General features: G+C 40.2%; 2 long non-coding RNA genes and 1 other non-coding gene across 5 annotated transcripts in view; 1 reads left to right on the forward strand and 2 right to left on the reverse strand.

The window, feature by feature from the left end:
* Positions 1-24,908, forward strand: part of LOC103742307 — a 183,236-nt gene that overhangs the window by 12,568 nt on the left and 145,760 nt on the right. The window lies entirely within an intron of this gene.
* LOC115072078 overlaps positions 1-24,908 on the reverse strand; it is an 83,963-nt gene that overhangs the window by 4,479 nt on the left and 54,576 nt on the right. The window contains exons 3-4 of the long non-coding RNA XR_003851139.1: positions 17,676-18,063; positions 3,782-3,843 (exon numbers count right to left, since the gene is read on the reverse strand). This is a non-coding gene — a long non-coding RNA (uncharacterized LOC115072078). The remainder of the gene's footprint in view (positions 1-3,781; positions 3,844-17,675; positions 18,064-24,908) is intronic.
* Positions 623-729, reverse strand: LOC115072080. Its single transcript, XR_003851143.1, has one exon. It is a non-coding gene; the product is annotated as a U6 spliceosomal RNA (small nuclear RNA).

Genomic DNA, 24,908 nt, shown 5'->3' on the forward strand with positions numbered 1-24,908 from the left:
GGAGAGGAAAAAGCCAACAAGAAAAAAAGCAGAGAAGAAAAAGGACTTGTATAACAGTGGATGATGGATTTTAGAAATATTTCCAGTATCTTCCTATTTATATTTTATCATTGAAATTACCATGGCTGGTGGCACAGCTGAGGGGTGAAGCATTTGCCCAGCATGCAAGAAGCCCTGGATTTGATCACCATTGCCACTAAAGAAGATACGTAGTCGATTTCAGATTACCTACTATGCTTTTACATTGATAGTTGAATCTGCAGGTTCTTATTTTTGTAGATATCTATGTCTGTCTGTATATCTATGTCACTGTTGCTTTTGTTATCTAATTCTAGAACTGTGGATAAAGCCATAGGTGCTTAATGTAAACTTTATCTAAGAAAGTAGTCTCTGTTTTTGGTTTTGTAATGCTACACAATTTCTATGCACAAAATTATCAGAGGACACTTGATGAAAAGGATAATTTACATTAAATAAAAATTTTAAGTACCTACATATACATAAAAAGTTGGAATCTTTCAAGACTTTAAATAGAAAGGAACCTTTACAAAATAAAATAATTATTAAAGTAATAACAATTGCTGCTAATTTTTGCATTACCCTCTTCATTTAGAAATTCTTCACTCATATGGAATGCTTCATGAATTTGCATATCCTCCTTGAGCAAGGGTGATGCGAATCTTCTCTGCATCGTTCCCATTTTAATAAAGGTGATGCCAAAGCGAGCATTATACGATTTTCTTAGTAACCCACGGAGGACTTTGCGTCTCCCGGGGGAGAATTTTCAAGCATGCCATGCTTTGAATTATTATAATTTGAAACACACATCAATTTTTATGCCTAAGTAAATATGACTAATATAATTATAGGTTACTTTTCCTGAATATATTAAAACCCACTCCCTAATGTGATGGTTTGGGGCAGTGGGGCCCCTAGAGTGATTACATCATGGGAGCAAAATCCTCATGAATGGTGTTAATGTTCTGATTAAAGGACACCAAGAACTACCATGGCACTTTAGCTAGGTGAGCTCACAGAAGAAATTTAGACATCCAGGAAGTGGCCTTGAAGACACTGATTTGTCTACACCCTGGTCTTGGACTTCCCAGAATCCAGAACTATGGGAAAAATGTTTATAAACCATCTAGTCTATGATGTTTTATTATAACTGCCAGAAATGTCAGAGACAGACTATTGCCAGAGAATCTTTGAGTGTCACTGGCTCAATCAGTCTCACTCACTTTGGCATTTCTGGTTTAAGTCTTTCAATTCTACTTCAATTAAAGATAGTCTCTGTCAAGTGTTCAATCAATCAATCAATCAATCAATCAATCAGTCAGTCAGTCAGCTAGACATGGTGATGCACACTTTTAATCCCAGTACTTGGGAAGTAAAAGCAAGCAGGTCTCAATGAGTTTGAGGCTATACTGGTCTACACAGTGAATTTCAGACCAGCCAAGGCTACATAGTGAGGGTCTGTCTAAAAAAATAAATAGAAGTGTTAAAATAACTATTGGGTTAAGTAAAAACTTCCCTATTTTCTCATTTCAACCCCATTTCTCTGGCATGCCACACTTGAGAAATTATGTGATATGTATGTTTGTGTCTGTGCATGGACATGCAACACGTGTACGTGTGTGTTTCTTTTAATACAAATCAGTTAATACAATTAAGCCTCTTCATAATACAGGTTTTAAAACTTAAACATCTTTTCTTATCAGAGCAATATCTTATCAAAAAAAAAATCTTTCTTTTTTACCAGAACAGGAGATTCATGGACTGCACCTCCCCCACTAAATTTATCAATCATTTTATAACTGTATAAATAAATGAAAACATATTCCTGTTAAGAAGGATATTTAAGTTTTCTTGTTATCTATGCAGCACATACAAGTGGGCAGATCACATCTTTAAGGACTCGGTTTTACGCCCTTGATTCCAACACCCTGGCTTCTCTGCTTGAACTGTCTGCCTAGCTTGGGCATCCCACCCCACCGCAACTGGCAAGCACAAGGACACCGCAGGGCTGAGCCTGCAGGGGGATTTGTAGACATCCTAGTGCACTGTGCAAGCTAAATCCCTGCCAGAATCCACTATTGATACCCCAAAAGCACTCTATGGAGCACTGTGGGACCATCCTACTCTCTGGGACTTTCTTCTCAATCGGTTTCCTCCTCATAACTTGTTTTTAAACAATAAAAATAATCAGGGGCTGGAGATGGCTCAGTGGTTCAAAGCACGGAGAACCCAGATTTGGTTCCCAGCAACGGCGGCGTCGTGGCTAGCAACTGTCCTAACTCCAGTTCCAGGAGATCCAGTGCCTTCTTCTGACATCTGCACACATTGAATGACACGGGTGCACTTACAGTCTTACAGGCCATACACTCATACACATAAAATTTTAAAAAATAAGTAATTATTAAAAAGAAAATCACACCAAGCTCTACAGCAAATGCTTTAGTTGACATACACATATGAATAGATATAAATAGATAGATGTGTTTGTACTTAGACACATAAAATGTAGGTTTACAGGGTACATAGTTATGGACAGATATGCAAGTGTACATCATGTGATGTTTTCAAATTAGGGTAAGATGGCATTTCTTTAGGGTGAAAAGATTCTGAATTCTTTCTTCTAGTTTCTTTAAACTCCGTAACACATTGTTACTATCCGCAGTCTCCCTACTGGGCCAAATTTTAGTTAGAACTTTTAACTGTTATAAGGCTCAGAGACTGTTTCTCCTCCTTTGACTACTAAAAATGAGGCAAAAATAAACCACTGAATAAAATGCTTTTCTGGACTTTTATAAATTTATTAAACTTTCTGGTTTTTAGAGGTGTTGAAGTCAGGAGGTAACAAGAACCTGTCACAGGAAAGCAGAGAGGAGCTGAAGGCAGTTGGAAGGGTTCCAAGATGGCATCAGGGGGAAGCAGATAAAGGAGGAGAATCAACAAAATGTCTTGAAAATGCTAGAGTGGAGCCTAATAGTGTGGGTGCTAATTAAATGGTTTTATTTAATTTTTAAGTCTAAAGAAAGGTAAGTTTATAGTTATGATTTTGAATTTGTGTGTGTGTGTGTGCATGTGTGTTTGTTGTGTGCATGTAATGTGGTGGGGAGCTGTATGTACACAGAGGCCTGAAGATTACATCAGATGTCCTGCTCCATCACTCTCTGACTTACTCCCTTGAGACAGTCTCTCACTGATTCCAGGTCTCTCATTGAATCTGGAGCTACAGTTGGGGGCCATGCCCAGTTTTTTCCCACCCAAGGAATTCAAACTCAGGCCCTCATGCTTGAGCAGCGGGTATTCATAACTATCGAGCCGTCTCCAAAGTGCTCATTTTGGATGCTTTTAAAAGAAAGTCTTATCAATTGACTTTTGACTCCACAAATATCTGTATCTTTTCTTATGTCTTATAAATATTTTATGAACATTTTCAGATACAGTGAATATTTAATAACTATAACTCAAGTTTAGAAGGAGTGGAGGCACATGACTCAGCTGCTCTTCTGCTGTCCAGCTCGCTGCAGGCACATGCCTCCCTTTGTGGCTCAGGTCCTGTTTAAATATTCAATTTCTAAGCTTTTTTTTTTTTTTTGTCTTATTTTTTTCTGCTCTGTCCTCACCCAGTGGCATTACACCAGATCTTCCAACTCACAATATTTCTTTATTTGACTTCCTTTTATCTAATTTACCAATTTACCTGGAAAAGCATCTTATATTAAAACTTTACTTTTAGGCTGGCACAATGGTGGCCACCTGCAAACCCTGCTACCCTGGAGGATGACGTGGGAGAATTCCAAGTTTGAGGCCAGCCCAGGCACCGTAGAAGAACACCTAAAAATAACAAGTAAAAGTGAATCAACACTAAAATCTTTATTCTGATACCCTTGCGGCTGCTTGCCTCTTCAGTCCTTTAGGGGTGGATAGCACAGATCCTCCCTTGATTCCTGGCAGCTCTACAGACCTCACGTTCCAGAACTGACCAGGATCCTGCGGTGGACTCTCGCTGACCCCAGTTCTCTACATGTCACCTCCTCTAATACTCTCCTCACAACCAGATTCATCCTTATATTCTCTAAGGCTTTCATGTACCTGACCTGATGTTGGGCAGAATACAGTGCTCTTCTCAGAAACAGTGAGCACACTGGAAAAAGCACTTGCCTCTCTCCCACCTGACCTGCCCTACTTCCCAGGAGGATCAGTGGAACCATCTGTTTTTCAGGCTCTAAACACGAATTCATTTTGATGCCAAATTCTTTGGCTTCCTGTACACAGACCCATGGTGCTAATTCTACAAGCCCGCCCCCAGCATTTGGTTCATATCCTTTCTGCCAACATTATAATTATGATAATTATTTTCAAAGTAACATTGGCTCAGGCATTATAATGTACTTTGCCTTTGTATTCCACTTAATAGTCACCAGAATATGATGAGAAAGAAGCTGCTTTTTATTGTTATTGGAGTAAAAAATCATAATTAAGTTTAGCAATCTGAGTATCTTATCAGAGGTCATTTGACCAATAAGTGGTAGAGCTAAACACTAGATCCAGGACATAACCACACAGCTCTGTCAGTTTCTACTCCTGGCTTTGCTTACAACACTGCCATTTCAATTTTAAGGCATTATAGTTTGATGGTATTTAGATCCCCTCTCTTATCCACACCTACCCCATTACTCATATATATTATATATATATAATGTATATATGTATGTATATGTGTGTGTGTATACACACGCATATATTACAGCCTAAAGAGTCTGATTTGTGCTCTCAAATGTCCTTCAGTGTGAGCCCATCCACTGGGGTCACCAAGAGTCTTAAACCTGTAACACACTGTCTCTCCCCCTCTCGGCACCCATCAATTGCCAAAAGTTCTTTAATTTGGGTTGGGGTTTCCTATCTACTTCTCCATGTCTATGCTGTGATTTTCTCTGGTTTGAGTTTGCATAGGACTTGTGCATGCGGTCACCATTGCTGTGAGTTCATATGAATAACTGACCAGCTGTCTGGAAGACTCTGTTTCCTTGTGGTCATCTACCCCCTCTTACTCTTAAAATCTTTCTACCTCCTCTTTCACAATGATCCCTGAGTCTTGTGAGGCAGAGGTTTGACATAGAATCCTATTCAGGGATAAACAATCTGTGACCTCTTCTCTGCACATTGTCCAATTTTTGGATTTCTATGTTAAACACCATCTGCTGGATAAGGAAAATTCTCTGGTAAAAGTTGAGAGATGCATTCATCCTATGTGTAAAGATTGCATTTAAGATGTGTCAATTGGAGTGACTCACAGACACTTATTCTCTGTGTTTGACCAGTTCCAAGACTCTGTAATAGTTACCACTTCTTGCAATGAAGTTTCTTTGATGAGAGGTGAAAGTTATACTTGTCTATAAATATGAGGATGCATAGTTAGAATAAAGTAAGAAATTCTGTTGGTTGAGGGATGTGACAAAGGTAGGTTTTTCCTAGGATCTATGACCTCTCCAGCCATGTGTAGCTGCCTATGTTTACAGTATCACACATGAGTTCCTTCTTATTGGGCAGGCCTAGATCCAATTAGACAGTTGTTGATTACCCCAAGATAAGAGTGCCACTACTGCACTAATAGAGAGCATTTGCTGGGCAGTCATTATTGTTTATTAGGTTTTACAGATGGTAGGATCACTGATTGCTTTCCTCTCTTGGAAGCTTGTATAGTATCTTCTGATACTATGAGAGTTCGTTTCAGGGAGGAGGCTTCCAGGTCAGTTCCAGCTCAATTGCTCTAAATTCTGTCTGAGATATGGTCTGTGTTCAGTAATAGGGTCTTAACTGTCAAGTTCTGGGATGTAATAAGGGGCTGTAGCAACAGCCTGTTATTTTGGGAGTCTCTTGAACTACCCTGACCAACAACTCAAAGGCAGGTCTTCCTGTCTGGCACTGTGGTTTGGGTTACACGGCCTTCAGCTATAAACACGCACTGATATCTTTATCGTATGTGTACTTTTCAGTAAAATTTTGAACTACTACATTTCCGTATAGTTTTTCATACCACCAAAGCTTTATTTATACCTCCTCTCACTCCCACTGTGTAGCCCTCTCTAGTCCTTCTGCAGTTAATGTAGACCCCCTTCTCCCATTTTACCCTTAATTATACCTATCTCCTACTACCCCCCTCGCCTGAGCTCCTTCTTCCACTTTATCTCTATGGTTTCTTTCTATTAACCTGGCTCCCACAGTTGTATCAGGAAATATATTCACATCAAGGGATTTGGAGCTAAGATCCACAAATGAGAGAGAGCTTGTCACTTGTTTCATTAGTCTGTTATTTCACTTAGCAAAATAGTTTCTAGCTCCATCCATTTACCTGCAAATTTCATGATATCATTTTTCTTTACCTCCGAGTAGAACTCTGTTGTGTAAATGTACCACATTTTCATTATCCATTCATCAGTTGAGTGACATTTAGATTGTTTCCATTTTATTAGCTATTATGAAAAGAGCAGCAACAAACATGGCTGTACAAGTGTGTCTGTAATAGGATGAGTCTGTTGGATGTATTCCAAGGAGTGCTGTGACCAGATCATTTGGTAGATTTTATTTTTAGTTTTTTACGAGTTCCCCATACTAACTTGCACAGTGGTTGCACTAGTTTTCAATCACACCAACAGTGAGTGAGGGTTCTGCTTTCCCCACATCCAAACTAGCATTTGGTGTCCTTTGTTCTCTTAATCTTAAGCATTCTGACTGGGATTAGGTGGAGTCTTAAAGTAGTTTTGAATTGCAATTCTCGGTGTGTTTTAGGCATTGTTATTTGTTCTTTGAGAGCTCACTGTTCAAATCCACAGCCCATTTTTTAATTGTGCCATTCGTTTTGTGCTCCTTTTATTTTTAGGTCTTTGTATATTCTGGATATTAATCCTCTGTTAGATGAATAGCTGACGAAATTTTCTCCCGTTCTGCAGGCTTCCTCTTTACTCAACTGATTGTTTCCTTTGCTTTTCAGTTTAATGAGGTCCATTTGTCAATTGCTGACCTTAATTCCTGAGCCACTGATTTCCAATTTAGAAAGTCCCTTCCTGCACCTGTATCTTGTAGGATGTTGTCTATGTATTTTTCTAACAGTTTCAGCATCTCAAACTTCACATTGAGGTCTCTGATCTATTTGGAGTTGACTCTTGTGCAGTGTGATAGGTAAGGGTCTAATTTCATTATTCTACATGTGAATTTTTCCAGCACCACTTGTTGAAGATGCTGATACTCTAGTGTGTATTCTTGGTACTTTTGTCAAATATCAGGAGGTGTTAATTTCATGAACTCATGTTTGGGATTTCTATTTTGTTCCATTGATCTACAGGTCTGCTTTAGTCCCAATACCATGCTGTTATTTTGACTATGGATTTATAATATAACTTGGGGCCTGGTATGGTGATCTCCCTCACATTACTTTTTGTGTTCAGGACTGTTTCAGTTATCCATGGTCTTTTGTGCTACCATATGTATTTTAGGAAAGATTTTTCTATTTATGTGAAGAATGTCACAGGGATTTTGATTGGGATTGCATTGAATCTGTAAGTAGCCTTTGTTTGTACACTATATTGATGCTACCAATCCATGAGCATGTGAGGTCTGTCCACCACCTTGTGTCTTCCTCGATCTCTGTCTTCAAAGACTTAAAGCTTTCATTGAATAGATCTTTAATGTCTTTAGTTAGCTTTAACCCTAGATATTTTATTTTCTTTGAGGCTGTTGTGAATGGAAGTGTTTCTCTGAACTCTTTCTCTGATTGCTTATTATTTTAATATAAAAAGTCTACTGATTTCTGTAAATTGGTTTTGTAACCTCTCACTTTGCTGAAAGTGTTGATCATTTCTAAAAGTTTTTCTGGTGGAATTTTGGAGATCTCATGTATAATATCATATCATCTGCAAATAAGGATCATTTGATCTTTTCCAATTAGTTCCCCTTTAATTTCCTGCTCTTGTCTTATTGCTCTAGCTAGGGTTTCAAACACTGTATTGAAAAGGAGTGCAGGTAGTGGACAGCCTTGTCTGGGTCCTGATTTTAATGGGAATGCTTCAAGTTTTTCTCCATTTAGAATGAAGTTCGCTGGGTATAGCCTTAGTTATGTAGAGGTACAATCCATCCTGTCCAATCCTTTCAAGGAGGTTTATCACAAATTCATGTTGGATTTTGTCAATGGCTTTTTCTGCATTTACTGGAGTGATCATGTGATTTTTGTATATTGTATATGTACATACGTATATTTTATGCATATATATACTATAATTTATTATATTGTTTTAAGTTACAGATATTGAACTATCTCTTCATCTCTGGAATAATCAAGCCTACTTGATTATGGTGGATGATCTTTTTCATGTGTGTCTATATATGATTTGCAAGTATTTTGCTGAGATTTTTTGCATCTATGTTCATTAGGGATATGGGCCTATAGTTTTTGTTTTTGTTGTGTCTTTATGTGGTTTTCATATTAGTGATATTGACATCATGGAAGGAGTTTGGAAGTTTTCCCTCTGTTTTTATCTTTTTGAATAATCGAAGTAGTGTTGGTTATAGATCTTCTTTGGTGCGTTCTATTGTGACTCCACCTGGGCCTGGGCTTTTGTTAGTTGGGAGACTTTGTATTCTGTTTCAATTTCCTTATTTGCTATGACTCTATCTAAGCTGCTAATTTCTTTGTTTAACTTTGATGGATCCCTGGAATTTAGAAATCCATCCATTTCTTTTAGGCTTTAAAATTAAAGAAAGTATGGATTTTTAAAAGTATTCCCTTTTATTGTTCTAAATGTTTTCGGTGTCCGTTGTGATGTTTCCCCTTTCGTCTCTGATTTCATTGATTTGAATTTGCTTTCTTTTGGTTAACTGGGCTATGTGTTTGTCTTGTTTATCCTTTCAAGAGACAACTCTTAGATTCATTCGTTCTTTGCACTGTTTTCTTTGTTTCTATTTTATTGATTTCTGCTCTGATTTTTGTTATTCCTTTTGTCTGCTGGGTTTGGACTCGGTTTGTTCTTGTCTTTCCAGATCTTGAGTTGGACCATTAAGTCATTTATTTATGCTCTTGATTTTTTAATGTACGTACCTAGGGCTATAAACTTCCTGCTTAGAACATTTAATGTGTCCCAGAGGTTTTGTTGCTTTGTATTACCATTTTCATTTCATTCTTGGAATTCTTTTATTTCTTTCTCAATTTCTTCTTTGACCACTCTTCATTCAGGAGTGTGTTGTTTAATCTTCATGAATTAATACAGCTATCAGAGATACTTTTACTGTTGATTTTGTTTTATTGCATTAGAATACATGGAATTATTTTAATTTTTCTTATATTTCTTGGCATTCGTTTTGTGCCCCAGTATGTACTTAATTTTATAGAAACTTCCATGGGCTGCTGACCATAATGTATATTCTTTGATGCTTCAGCACAATGTTCTATAGATGTTTGCTAGTTCCATTTGATGAATGATATTTACTCTTTATGTCTTTCTGTTTATTATTTGTCCAGATCACCTGTCTATTGGAGGTAATGGGGTACTGAAGTCACCTACTATTACTGAGTTGATGTTCATCTGTGTCTTGAAGTCCTGTAATACTCTTTTTTATGAAATTAGCTGCTCCAGAGTTTGGTGTGTATATGTTCATGATTGTAATGTTTTTCGGGTTAATTTTTCCCTTGATCATAATGAAGTGGCCTTCCTTATCTCTTCTGATTAATCTTAATTTAAAGTCAATCTTGTCAGGTATTAGAATTGCAATGCTTGCTTATTTCTTAGTGCCATCTGCTTGGGATTTTTCCCCTCCTTTCACCCTCAGGTAGTTCCTGTCCTTGAAAGTGAGATGAGTTTCTTGCAGACAACAACAGAATGAATTTTGCTTCTTCATCCATTCCACTAGCCTGCATCTTTTGACTAAGGAGTTGAGACTATTGATATTCAAAGTTACGATTGAAAGATATGCATTAATTACTGTCATCTTGATTTGTGTTCTTGGTCCTATTTTGTACTTCTGCAATTATGCTTTCTTTCTGTAGCCTCTTGGGCACGACCCTTCCTTTCTTCAGTCCTCTGTATTGCATTGAGTAATCTCTGTAGGACTGGTTTTATGGGCATGAATTATTTCAGTTTATTTGTATCCTGGAAGAATTTTTTTCCATTAGACTGTGATACACAGTCTTGTTGGGTAAAAGATTCTGGGATGGCATCTGTGATCATTTAGAACTTGGAATAATTTGCTCTAGGCTCTTCTGGTTTTTACAGTTTGCATTACAAAGTCAGCTGTAATTCTGATGGGTTTTACTTTGTAAATATCCTGTTGTTTTCTCTTGTATCTTTCAGTATTTCTTCTTTGTTACACATATTTAGTGTTTTTACTATGATAATTCGTGGGAAGTACATGTGCTGGTCTGTTATTTGATATTGTGTGTGCTTCTTGTATCTGTATGGGTATGTCTTTCTTCAATTTAGGGAAATTTTCCTATATAATCCTATTGAAGACCTGATCAGTGCCAATGACCTGGCTTCGTCTCCTCCCTCTATGCCTATGATGCATAAATCTCGGCTTTCCGTGGTGTCCCAAATTTCCTGCATATTCCATTCCCATGTTTTCTTTTTAATTTTTCATATTCTTTGCTTGATTCATCCAATTCTTGAACTTTATTGTCGAGTCTTGATATTCTGTTTCTTATTTCATTCACTCTGTTGGTGAGGCTTTTTCCTGTCATTTCAAATTGGCTTTTTAGTTTTTCAATTCCATCTTCATTTCAGTCTGCGATTTCTTCAATATTTGTATCTTTTTCATGAATTCACTCTTTAAATCCTGAATTTTTTGTCATTTCATTTGTAGGTATATTTTTATTTTCTTGGGCTTCAGTCAGGAGTTTAACCCTATCCTTTTTGAGTTCTCTGAGTTGGTGTGTGTGTGTGTGTGTGTGTGTGTGTGTGTGTGTGTATGTTCTTTAAATTCATTGAATTCTTCAATCATGTTTATGATTGTTCATTTAAATTCGGGGTCCTCTAGGTGGACTCCTCTAAGTGGTTCTCATTGTAGGACACTTCTTTAGGACTGACAGGGCTCAGTGGGGACATACTACTTTGGTTTTTCATATTATTTGTATTTTTTCATTGTGGTCTGAGAATGTGGATTTCCTTTTGTTGTTTATATTTCTTGTATGAAACTCAAGCCTGTCTTTGTTGAGTTGAAGTTTCATTCTGTTTATATTGTTGATATAGCTTGGTTGCTTTCTGTTCTGGTATGAAAAGTTAGTTGGTCTGGGTTTCAGCTCTCTCTTTTGATTTTTCACTGGAGGGGCTGGATGAATCCAGGCAGGTTAGTTAGGAGCTGTCCAGGAGGGCAAAGGAGCCAAGGCTAGTCAGGCACTCTCCAGCCACCTCAGTGGGAAGGGGCTAAGATATTCAAGGAATTCTTAAACAAAAGATCCTCTCTAGAATTTTAAAATTAATTATCTCATTTAACTCTCTAAAACAAATATCTTCAAAATAAGCATCATAATTCCCATTGTACATAAGAGAAATCTGAGGCTCAGTGGTATCAGGGATTCCAGGCAATTTGCTGAAGTTTATGATTCATAAGTGTCAGGTACAGAACTTATGTATAGCTACCCGATCCTACAGCTTTTGTTCTTTTATTTTATGATTATAATGTTCCATCTCTTCCATAGATCCTTTCCTTTGATTTTAATTGGGAGGAAGCTTTATAACGTATCAGTGGAGATGCTGTTGAAAACACACAGTCCTACCTACTTTCATTGATTATTCCTCTGGGAAGTAGTATTAGCTACAAGTGTGCTGTTTCATCTTGCAAAGAAAGTTAAAAACTACCATTCCATCAACTCTGGTGAATGCTGCAGATTTCTGCATCATCCATAATGGAAAATGCCCCTGCTTTTGCTAATGAAGAGCCCAGGTCCCACTTTACCCGGGTATCATTCACTCAGTTCTGGCTGGCACTGGTCCATGGCTGTCCTCCCAGAAATAGCACATTCACAAGCCAAACCATTCTTTTCTTTCATATTATGACTGCTTTAATGGAGGAAGGAGTCGCGAAGCAAAGGAAACAGATATAGGCTATGTAAATAGAGTGTATTGTAGGCTTGAGAGTGAAGTAATGTTGGAGGAAGTTTGAAAGTTTGCAAAGTAGCAGCAACTGTGAAGTTTAGGCCTAATCATATAACCATCATAATATGAAAGACAAAGATAGAACTAGTGAAGTGAAGACAGAAACTGGTACCCCTATGCCCAGGAGAATAAGAAAAGGTTCTGGGGAGATTAGTTTAATTTCTTCTTTCAGAGGCAAGCACAAGGTAGTTGAATTCCACTTCCTCCTCTCCTTGCCTATGTTTTCATGTTCTCTTCTTCTTTTCTAGCCAAGTGTTCTTTCTCTAGTCCTCAAACTGAACTCTGCTTGTTAAAACGCAGGTATCTGATGCTGCAGTTCTCAGTCCTGGGATTTTACATTGCCCAGATAATGCCCGTGCTGAACATTTGGAGCCTCACTTGGATGCTATAGTGCTTAGTGTGACTGGAAGAGGAACAAGAACATCTAGCGTCTTCGAAAATACATTTTAAAAGAAGATTATTCATTTTCTGCATTTATAATTCTCCAACTTCTGTCATGAGCACTGAAATTCCGTATAAGATTCATTTCAGAAGTCTAGTACACTCAGCTTTTTAAAATAAACAAACATTATTTTGCTGACTTCTGGGATCTGAGACAAGTTAGTTCCTCAAACGTTGTCTGTATTTATAAAAACACTCTAAAATGAACGTAGACTTTTACTTTCGAGAGTAAATTATGGCTATGTTTTCTATAAGAAAAAATGGATGAATTTGTGCAGTCAAATTCATTTTATTTGTAAATAAATTTTAGTTTTATTTGTAAATAAATATTTAGTTCAGTTTATATGCCTATATATCCTTCATTTAAATATATTTCACATATTTATTTACTTTCTTTCCTATTTTTTTCTTATGGTATTTGTGTTGGGGCTCAGGCCCAGAGCCTTGTGCAGCTGAGCAGATGCTATACTATCGAGCTTTATTATCAGCACTAAATCATGAATTCTAGGATTAAAACACAGTATCTTAGTTATTTTTGAGAAGCATTAGTAAAGTTCAGTCTAGCTAGGGGCAACTTATTGTGAGAAAACATCCCATTAATATACAAAGGACACAGGATTCGCCACTTCTCTTTCAGAAGCTGCTGCTGGAAGAGAAAGAAAAAATAAAGATGCTAAAAACAATTTCCATTTGCAAATCCAGGCCAGGCTTTGTGGCAAGCTTCTAATCCCAGGGCCAAAGCCCAGTCAGTGAGAGACCCTGTTCCAATAAACAAGGTGGACGACTCCTGAGAAACAACACTCCAGGCTGACTTCTGGCCTCCACATGCAGGCACACACATGAAGTCCACCATTCCCTGTCCCAAAAAATTCCATTTGTAGAAGAAAGGTGTAGCTCGGTCAATGATATGCTAAGAAAAGATTTGATTCTTTTAACTGCCGGGTTTGGAAAAAGCAAAGCACAGAGAGTAATGTCAGTCAGCTCCTCACAGCCCTTCCCTTTCCTCAGGCGCTCAGTCTTAGCTGTGCTTGAGTCTGTTCCCAGTAACTTTGTGGCGCTCTTCATCTGTACCTTCTAGCTCTGCTACTTGTATCTGGAGTTACCAGCCGAAGAGTTGTTTGTTGTTTATGTTACCAGCTCAGCCTACTCGACCCTTGATAAAGGTTACAAATAAACATTAATTTAGATGAAGCTCAGGAGGGGGCCTAGTGTGGTAGTGTGAGGTTGTGCATTGTGTTCTGTATTGACCAAAGTGAGGAAAGGGCCACTTTTATAGACATCGGTGTGTACACGTAACATCCTGCTTGCTAATCACATTTTGTTTAGATACACAGTCTGTGCCTGTGTACTGAGCCTGCCTATTAGATCTACCTTGAATCAGCTCCTCCCTGAACTGATTGAAGACTTTGGTGGGGACATCTGGAACAGTTTGGCTTGGGCCATCTGAGGACCTAACCCTCCCTACGGGTATTTGCTTGCTGGTTTAAGTGTTGCTGCGTTAAGTTCACTGAAGTGGAGTGTTTATTTCATGTTAGATTCTCTTTGTAAGCACCCTAAATGTGTATTCCTTAAGAGTAATTTGAAGTTGATCTCCAACATGAAGTATCTTGGAGCCATCTCAGGGTATCTGGAGCAGCAGTGACAGAAACAAAGTCTCTGGGAGTAAGAGTTGTAGTTGCAGTTGTGATCAGGTGGCTATGACAGGCTCCCTTGTTGTAATGAAGTCTCCACTGGGCATCCAAACCCCTCTGAGCAACTACAAAATGATTAAACAGTTAGGACAGCTGTAGGTATCACCCAAGAAGTGGCCGATTGACTAACAGCTCTACCATTTCCTTTGAAGAGATGCCACAGAATTTACAGTTGCTGATGCCCCAGTGGAGCTTCTGGAGTGGCAACAATGTTTCTTAACAGTCTCATAGGACTCAGAGGTGTGGAGATAACAATAGCATTTCCCAATCTAGCTTCCAGCCCCTGCCTCACCTGGGGCAGCTGCCTGGTTGTTCTGGGTAGATTCCACCTGTCGGGTTGTTGGATAAGCCTGCCGTTCAGGCAGCCAAACTGCTTGCTCTTAACTGCTTTGGTCTCTTAAGGAATACACATTTAGGGTGCTTACAAAGAGGATCTAACGTGAAATCAACATTCTGCTTCAATGAACTTAATGCAGCAACACTTACCCAGCAATCAAATACCTGTAAGGAAGTTTAGGTCCTTCTAATCTGTTTTCGGTAGATCAAATGGTCAAGACCTTCATATAGAGGATGGGAATAAAGGAAAAGCAAATAAAGTTTACTATGAATTCTGGTGGATTCCAACTAGTAGACTCACAGTCTTAACAGTTTACTGGCAAGATGCCAGAAAACAAGTGCTAAAAGATAAAATCAACATGGGGTCAGTGACATCTGGAGAGACAATGGGAAGCTAATCTTGATTATCAACTTCACATACCTGTGAAGAAGGATTCTCAGTTGAGAAACTTCCTCCCTGGGTTTGGGCTGGGGGAATGTCTGTGGGCATTTCTTGATTGCTAGTTGATGTAGGAGGGCCCAGACCACTGTGGGCAGTGCCATCATTGGGAAATTGGGACTGGATTATATAAGAAAGGTAGCTAAGTGTGAGCTAGTACATAAGCCGACTAGTAAGCAGCATGCCTCCATGGTTTCTGCTTTAAGCTGCTGCCTTGGAGTTCACTCAGGATGGACTGTAACCTGTAAGATGAAATGAACCCTTTCCTTCCCAACCAGCTTCTGGTCATGGTGTTTAACACAGCAACAGAAACCAAATTAGAACAGGTGAGCTGTCAAAACTGGAAAGCCGCGTCAGATGGACTAGTCAAGCAGGAATCCTGATGCGGAGAGGATCCTTGCCCTCAGTGTGCGTGCACTCACTTGGTTTCCCTGCCTCTTGTGGAGCTGGTGGCAGTGCTGGGCCTGTTGTTTGCTGGTTGATTCAGCAGTCATCTATTTAATATTTAATTCATGTCTCATATATTTTTTATCCATTGGGAACATGAAGAAGACTGACATAAAATTATAGACAAGGCTAGATTTGACAAAACAAGCCTTTCTTTATCTTTGCGGTGATAAGAAGGGAAGTTGATCCATTTAAACTTAAACACCACTTTAAGTAAGTGGCAGGGATGTTCCGCAGTGAAGTTCTCAAGCAGCAGCCAATCCAGAGACAGGCAGAAGACCACTGATGCTGTCCAGCACAGGCAGTGGTTTTAAGGTACCAGTGTGATCTGTCTCAGGGAGGAAAGCATATGTGTAGGGCTGTGAAGGTTGTCACTGCATCTTCTTGGCAAACTGCAAGGTGCTCTTGCCAATGTGAAATTTCACTAGTATTGTTTCTTCAGAACAAATAATAATGGATTGAGAGAGATAAAAACCTACTTTTAATACATGATAAATAGGGATCTCTCTTAAACGTACAGAATACACTTAATATTTAATGTACTAAAATTGAAACATTTATTCATATCTCCAGATGTGAAATGATCCAGTTCTCTACGATTTAGGAGTTGCCTCAAACTGTTGGTTGAGAGATACATAAGTTCACAAATACATACATAGTCTTACTGAGATTTTAACTCTTCCTGACATTGTTCTTTCTGAAATTTTCAACTTTATCTGAAAATGTATGAATTCAGAGTAGCTTGTGCGGAGAGCTAGAACTGGGGGTCCCTGAACATTAGAGTAGTTCTGTGAAGTAGTTGGGAGTTGAGAACAGAAACTGGAGACCCAAAGGTGGCTCAACATATGATAAATTAGTCCTGGTCCCATATCCGCTACACCTCTGTCACCCAGCAACTTCATAGAAATGCAAATCCTCAGGCAAAACCTGAGCAATCTGAGACGTGATAGAGATGCTGAAATCCGAGGCCTTCTGAATTTGTAGTCTCCAGTCCTGCTGCTGCTGAATCTAAAGGAGGACTACAGAGTTTGCCTGGGCTGCCACACACTGCCACGGATTGGGCAGCTTAAACAAAAGCTATGGTCTCATAGTTCTAGAGATCCAGGCAGCTCTGATCTCTCCCGAAGCTTTTGCTCCTGGCTTAGAAATTGCTGTTTCCACCCTGTGTCTGCACATGTGTTTTCTTCTGTGTATCTGCCCTTATGTCTTATTTTTCTCCTATATGAACTCTGTTTATGTTGACTAAGGGATCACTTGAATGACCTTATTTTATTTACATATTCAAAATTGTTAACTCCAAATGTACATTTTGAAAGACAGTGGGACAGGACTTGTGTTAGTTTTCTGTTTTGTTTCATTTTTCTATGACAAAATACCTGGGGAAGAAAGAAACTTAAGGGAACAAAGAATGATGTTGGTTCATGGATTTGGGGGTTTCAGTCCGTGGTCACTTGACTCCATTGCTTTTGGGCCGGAGTGTGGTGAGGCAGAACATCATGGCAGGGAGCACGTGGAGAAGCAATGAGGCTCAGCTCTTGGTGGACAGGAGACAGAAAAAGACAGACAAAAGGGACTGGGGACAAGATTTACCCTTCAAAGGCATGACTCGAGTGGTCAAACAGGCCTCAGTTCCTATTTCAACCCCTTCCCAATAATGCCATCGATTACAAACCCATGGGTGGATTGATCCATTACTTAGATCTGATACCGTATCATCCAACACCTCTTAGGGATCCCTACCATCTGTGGATCAAGCCTTCCGCACCTGAGTCCAGTCCCCTCCCCCTGCCCCGTGGAAGGACACCTCAAATCTAGACAATAACAGACTTCAACATATAAATTTTAGGGGGGAAATCCAGCCTATATTATGTACTTTAAATGAAAAATTGTGAATGTCATATAAATCCAACTAAATCTGAATTCCTAAGGACTAGGTTCAGAAAAAATATTTATTTTTTAATATAATATTTTAGTAATTTATTGAGAATTTCATACAATCTACTTTGATCATATTCAGCCCCCACTTCTCCTCTAACTTGTCCCAGACCCACTCCCACCTTCCTACCACTTCTCAATTTCCTGATCTTCTATTTTAATAACCCACTGAATCCAGTTTGTTCTGCCCATATGCTCATAGGTGTAAGAGCATCCACTGAAGTGTGTTCCACTTACCAGGGTTCACAGCCTTGAAGAAAACTTACTCTCCCTCTCCCAGAGTCCATCAACAGTAAAGAGCTCCTCATCTGGGGGTGGGTTCATTATCTCCTCTCCTCTTGGTGCTAGAATATTGAGTAGATTGACCTTGTGCAGCAGGTCTTGTACAGGCAACCACAGTGACTGTGAATTCCTGAGTGCAGACATTTTGCCATGTCCAGGTGACAGTTTTGCTCTAGTCCTCCCTGACCTCTGGACCTTAAACTCTTTCCCCCAGTTCCGTGATGATCACTGAGCCTTGGGAGTGGGTGGTATGGATGCTTCATTTGTAGCTGAGGACTTCTATCAGTTGTGAGTTTCTTCATTAATCACCATTTACTACACAAGGACTGAGAGCTCCACTAATCTGTGGGCAGAAAGACATGAATTTAGAAGACAGTTTCATAATATGACCATTTAGCAAAATAACAACAGTAGGTTTACCCTGGAGTATGTGAGCTCTGCAACCATGAGTTCTTGGCTACATTTATAGTGCCAGGCAGGCATTTCCTCCTATGGAACAGGCCTTAAATATAATCAGAAAGTGAGTAATATTCATGTTCCTATTGCACCCATGGGTGTCTCTTGCTACATCAGTCACTATAGTAATCCACAGAGTTCACAGCTGGGTAAGACTGTTGATGATTTTTTCCCCAGGGGCCTGCATAGCTCTTTCTGGTGCTATGAAAGCTAGCTAGCAGAGGAGAAGCTTCCTGGTCAGTAGCAACCTGATGTTTTCATGTTCTGTAACCAAAGTATGTGGTGTCTTCAGCAATAGGGTCTTACCATCAAGTTCTAGTGGGCAGCCAAGCATAGTGACAATAGCCTGTACTGTTTTCAGGTTCTCTTGGACATACCTGACCAATAGCTCAATGGGAGATATCTCACAAACTGGCACTGGGCTTTTCATTTGGAAAAGCCTTTGGGAGGAGCATTATCCCCTGTGTAGCGGAACTCCACTTAAATTTGTTTGTATGACTATTATTTATATATATATTACAAAATAGTAGGCTTCCACATGGCTTTTTCAAACAGCCCTAGTGATGATTATTCCCCTTCTCTCCCCACCTAAATTTCCCTCTTCATTGTCTCCCTTTCCCCTTTATATTACTTGTGTATTTGTTTAAAGTGCTCTTGGGGTTCAAATGTCTAGCCAGTAGCAATAATGGTTGAAGGCGAATAGCTGGGACATGTCAGATGGACTGATCATCAGGGAACACAGGCTGCTGTCAGGAAGGCAGCTCCTAGTAAGAGCAGTGGGTGTTAGAAATTCAACCAAGGGAAGTCCGATTTTGGGTAACATATTCAAGGCAAAAGTGAGGAGGTTGAGAATTTAGTTCCTGGAACTGAGGTGTATGTGAGACCCAGTTCATCATATATCGGTATCAGCATGGAGACACAAAATGAGAGCTCAGCTGCAATCACACAGGATTTGCCTCTAAGAAAAGTCTAACCAAGTGCTCCTGGCCAGGAAGTTGAACTGGTGGCTAGGTAGTTATAGGAACTAAACAGATGGCTGTAAGGGTAGTCAGATGTCATCTGAGACCTTTATAAGACACCTTACTTCACAACACCATGAACACATCTACTTAAAACATTTTATAGAAAAGAAAGAAGACAGAATGGCAACAACAAAGCCACTGCCTTGAAGGTAACAATGCGTGTGTGGACTTGTGATGCTGTGTGGAGATCTTTCTGCCTCCTGATGAGTTCCTTGGACTTTTATTTCCTGTGAGTGATGGGGACTCTCCCATAGCCATTGGTTAAACTCGTAAGGACCTTTGTCAAAGCTGATAATCCCTTTTTGTTCTCTTTCACAGAGGAGGCCAACTCTGTTCAGACTGTCATTATTAGCTCCATTTCCAGTGCACAAAAATTAAAGGACTCTTGCAAAGAAACAAGTGGACTTCAGGAAGAACACACAATCTTTCTGAAAGCTTCTCACCCCCATCCACACACCTGGCCCAGAGACTGAAGAATTGCAGGGAGCATAGCTGAGAAATAATGTTACCGATTTCCTGCTAATCGGATTTTTCTCGAGTCTGGCAACAGTCAAGTGTTTACATGACTTCTCTTTTCAAAACAGCTCAGAAGTCACTCCCAGCAGAGAAGCTAGAAACCAGAAAATCAATAATGCAGGAACTGCCACTAAGGATTTCATCTACTCAGTGAGGAGGAGATTTATTTATAGAAAAACTGGCCCCTCCACTTTAGTGTGGTAATAACATGGTAGAGCTAGTTCAAAGAGTGGCATGGTTGAACACAGCCTTGCATTACGCCCCACTGTAAATGGTCTCCATGAGGAAAAGCCTATAATTTAGAGAGATTTGCCATGAATGGTAAAACCTGGGTCATTGTAACAGATACTTTTAACCAGCTCTATTTGTGGGGAGGGCTTGTAAAAAGGAAGGAAAAAGGTTAGCTTCAGGAAACTTAGAAGGGGAAGTGAGCCTCATTTGGTTTTACCTACATGAGAGCTTTTTATACCCAACCTGAACTGTTCATGTTGAGAGCTTATTTACTACAAAGGCACAGGATTTTATTTAATGCAATGTATATTTACACACACACACACACACACACACACACACGTGAGTATGAGTATGTGTGTGTGTGCCTAAGAATTGCTTCTCCACTGTGCTAATTATACATTACTTTTTTTTTGCATGCTCTTTGAACACTAAGAAAAAAATGTGTATTCTTTTCAATTGCTTATTTTTAGATTTATTTATTATGTTCATTTATGTGTATGTTTGTGTTTCTATGTGTGTATATGAGCACATGTGTGTGGATGTCCACAGAGGCCAGAAGTGGGTGATGGATCCCCTGGGAACTGGAGTTACAGGCAGATGTGAGTCATTGAAATGGGTTCTTGGAACTGATCCTGGGTCCTCTGGAAGAGCAGCAAGTGTTCTTAATCCCTCAGCCATCTCTCCAGCCCCCTCAATTACATATTTATATTACGATTTATCACAGAGTAGAAGTCAGTTTCTGTACTCAAAATGTCCAGCTGTTTTCCAGGGAACTCCCTGGGACAGAGCTCCTTTAACCATCTAAGACATATTATACCAATCCTTGTCACTGCTAATGAAAGAATAAGAAGTACAGATTGTACACATGGCCACTTCAAAGTCATCTCTGAGTTGTCATGTGGAAACTTCTCAGACATTTGAAAATCATCATCAAGCCAATATTCCATCAGACAGTGGGGCATAGTGAGGCTGAGCTCTTACACACACCGCCATTGCATTTTCAGTTTCCATAAGGCAGCTGTGGCACAGTTCTGAGGGTGACATTTACTCAGTGCTATGTTGGTCAAAATTTGAAACTGGATTTCCAAGGAAAATAGGCTCATTTGTATTATTTGACAATTTCTATGGTATAAACCCTCCTACATGGCTACTTTAAGCAATCAACATGAAGTTTCTGGAAGAGGGTTTGGAAGAAAAATCTCATTGTACAGTATTTCCAGAATACAGATATAAATTGATGAAAACAAACTTCAGGATTATATATAATAATAAAATGGAGTAAAACTATTAGTAAATAATGAATTTTGAGTGTTCAGTATGTTGTTTTTAATATTTAAAATATAAGTTTATATGATTTGATTTTTAAAATGACTATTGATGATATAGCTTGCAAAATTCTTAAAAATCTAAAATTGGCTCCTATGAGCCAGGAGTAGTCATTTCCAACACACCACTGGTCTTTGGAAGGCGGGGTCTAGATTATGAATTAAAGGAGAATCCAACATTAATGTCTAGGTACTGTGAGCAGAGCAGAACATGACCATTTTCCATATAGGGCAGAAGAATAAACTCCAAGCTTTCAGATTCCAGTTTGAATGGCAAAAATCACCAGTGAGTGACTTGAAAATATAGTTGGGGGACTGAAAATATGCTTTTGGGGAGTTTTGATGCCATTGTCCAGACTATACCTGTGACTTGGCAGAAATCAGCTGAACCTGAGAAGTGGCCGCAGTCTTTATGCAAAATTAACAAAGTCCAGCTTCCAACTGTTGACTACTCCACCTTATGCCTTCCCATGGTGTCCTAGTTTGTTTCTCCATTGCTGTGACAAAACACTGTGACCACTACCAACTTGGGCAGGAAAGGGTTTATTCAGCTTACATCTCCCAGGTAGCAGTTCATCAGGGAGCCCAAGGTAGGAATTCCGGGCAGGAACCTGGAGGCAGGAGCTGAAGCACAGGCCATGGAGGATCACTGCTTACTGGCTTGCTCCTCTGGCCCCTGCTCAGCCTGCTTTCTTATGCAACACAGGCCTACCTGCCCACAGGTGGAACCACCCACAATGGGCTGGGCCCTCCCACATCACTCAATCATCAAGAAGATGCTCCTCAGACAGGGCCACAGGCAAGTCCAATAGAGGAAATTCCCCAATTGAGGCTCCCTGAACCCAGGTGTGTCAAGTTGACACTAAAGCTATCCATCACAATTGACCCCTTGTCAACTTGATACACAAACACATCACTATTAAACTATAACTTTTCCAATTCTTGTCCCCAACATATGATGTTAACATTAATACCACAACATAAGACAGTACAACCTTAAAAACCCCACAGTCCTTAAAAAATCCAAACACCTAAAAGTCCATAGTCTCTTCAAAAAGTTTCTTAACTGTGGGTGGGCTTCTGTAAAATCCAAAACAAGCTGAGAGAGGTGGTGCATGCCTTTAATCCCAGCACTCAGGAGGCAGAGGCAGGTGGATCTCTGTGAGTTCAAGGCCAGCCTGGTCTACATAGTGAGTTCCAGGACAGCTGGGGCTACAGGGAGACCCTGTCTCAAAAAGACCAACAAAAAAAAAAAAAAAAAAAATCCAAATACTGTCTTATTTCAAAGGGAAGAATCAGGCACACCTAAGCAAAATCAAAGTCCAGCAAAGTAGCTCAAGGCTGGACATCTGGGATTCACTCATGATCTTCTGGCTCCAAAGGGTTCTGGCAGCTCCACAGTACACACAGCTCATCTCGAAGACCCAGGCCAGCTCCATTCCATACCTACTGCTGGCCTTGGTGGTTGTCCCATGATCTTGGCATCTCCAAAAAGCTGGGGTCTCCACGGAAACTGAGGCTACACCTTCACCAATGGTCTCTTCTTGCCTCTCGGGGTGCAAAGCCTCAGATTCTCTCCATGACCCCTTCAATCCTGGGGTCTTTACTGCAACTGAAGCTGCACTTTCTCCTATGGCCTTTCCTGGCCTCTCAGAATGCCAAGCCTCAGCCACTCTCTGTGACCCCTTCACACTTTCAACACCAGAACCAAGCAGGAGACTTTACACATTACCAAGTCCTGCTTTCAGCTTGAGATAGAGACACGGGTCCCCTCTCAGAAGTCTCAGAAGACTTCACCTCAGTGATGCTGGTCTCTTGTTACTTACAGCTAATTTTTCAGCCCCAGCTAACCAGCATCAATTGTCCCAGTAAAGCAAAGGTTTTGCTTCAGGCTCTGGTCTTTTCTTAATCACAGCTGATTCTTCAGCCCCAGCCAACCAGAACCCACAGATTCTCAATTCAAAATATCACACAAACAGCCCTGATAGTCTCTGCTTCCCTTTGACGCTTCACAAGCCAGGCCTCCATTGTTCACAACTCTTTCAACATAACTGTTCCAAGCTCCACAGCAACAAACTCTAAGCACTCAATAGCTTCTCCAGCCCAAAGTTCTAAATTCTTCCACAATCCTCCTAAAAACACCAGGGTCAGGTCTCTCACAGCCATACCCCACTCCTGGTACCAACTTCTGTCCTAGTTTGTTTCTCCATTGCTGTGACAAAAGACTCTGACCACTACCAACTTGGGGAACAAAAGGTTTATTCAGCTTACATCTCCTGGGTCACAGTTCATCGGGGAGCCCAAGATAGGAACTCAGGGCGGGAACCTGGAAGCAGGAACTAGAGCACAGGCCATGGAGGATCACTGCTTACTGACTTGGTCCCCTGTCCCCTTGCTCAGCTTGCTTTCTTATGCAACACAGGCCTACCTGCCCACAGGTGGAACCACCCACAGTGGGCTGGGCCCTCCCACATCACTCAACCATCAAGAAGATGCCCCTTAGACAGGGTCACAGGCCAGTCCAATAGAGGAAATTCCCCAATTGAGGCTCCCTCAACCCAGGTGTGTCAAGTTGACACTAAAGCTATCTAGCACACGTGGCTTGGTTCAATCATAGTCATGCTTCGAATATGAAGTGTTTCTGATGAAACCCTGTGTCAAAGATGTGCTTGCCAGATGGTGGCATTATTTGCGCAAGTGGCAGAAACCCCCTGGAGGAAGGTGATCACTGGGGGCAGGACTTTTCATCTTATACTTGGTCCCCAGTCCCGTCCTTTCTCTTTGCTTCCTGACTTCTTTTGCCCCATGTTCTCACCATGTGTGGACTGTTCTGCCCACCCACACGGGACCAAGAAACCATGGACAGAATCTCTTAAAACCATGAACCCAGATACATCCTTCCTGCCTGAAGTTGTTCTCAAGTATTTTGAGCACAAATTGCAAAAGTAACTAACATACTCCTGGGCATTGCTTCTGAACTTGGCACTTCACTAAGTGCACCTGTTTAAGAAGCTTCATCTACATGCTGGTGAATCCTGTATCTGCATCTGCCCCTTGGACTTCTCCCTACAAAGAGAAGCTCTCACATCTAGCAACTACTCAGCAACTTCCGTTGCATCTTTAATAGGCATCTCAAACCTTACATGCTTGTTGCTTGTGATGATCAATATTGTCTACTTGATTATGTTGACATATGCCTATGGGATTGATAAAGCACAGTTCTGGATGTATCTGTGTTTGCAGAGACATTAACATGTGGGACAGCAAAGGAAGAAAAGGACCTTCCCTGAACATAGTAGCAATAAGCTAGGTGATCATATGGAAGGAAAGCAAGAAAAGTGGGGGAGATAACCAGTGCCTGCAAGCACCCCTCTGAACAAGGGTGCCTGCCTACTACTCCTGCCATTGAAGGTGGACATAAAACTCCAGCTTCTGCAGCCTTTCAGCATAGGCTAAATACCAGTAACTCTCCAGATGCCTTCTAGGTCTTAGACTGCAGCTTCTCCATTGAACCATCCTACCTAGAGACTTTCACCTTTCACACTGATCAGCTACTGGTTTCTCTGACCCTGCAATATGAAGATGGCCATTACTAGAATGTTCAATTTCCAAGAAGCCCTATAAGAAAAATCTAA

This window comes from Nannospalax galili, unplaced genomic scaffold (assembly GCF_000622305.1).
Source record: "Nannospalax galili isolate Female #2095 unplaced genomic scaffold, S.galili_v1.0 scaffold1220, whole genome shotgun sequence".
Classification (NCBI taxonomy): domain Eukaryota; kingdom Metazoa; phylum Chordata; class Mammalia; order Rodentia; family Spalacidae; genus Nannospalax; species Nannospalax galili.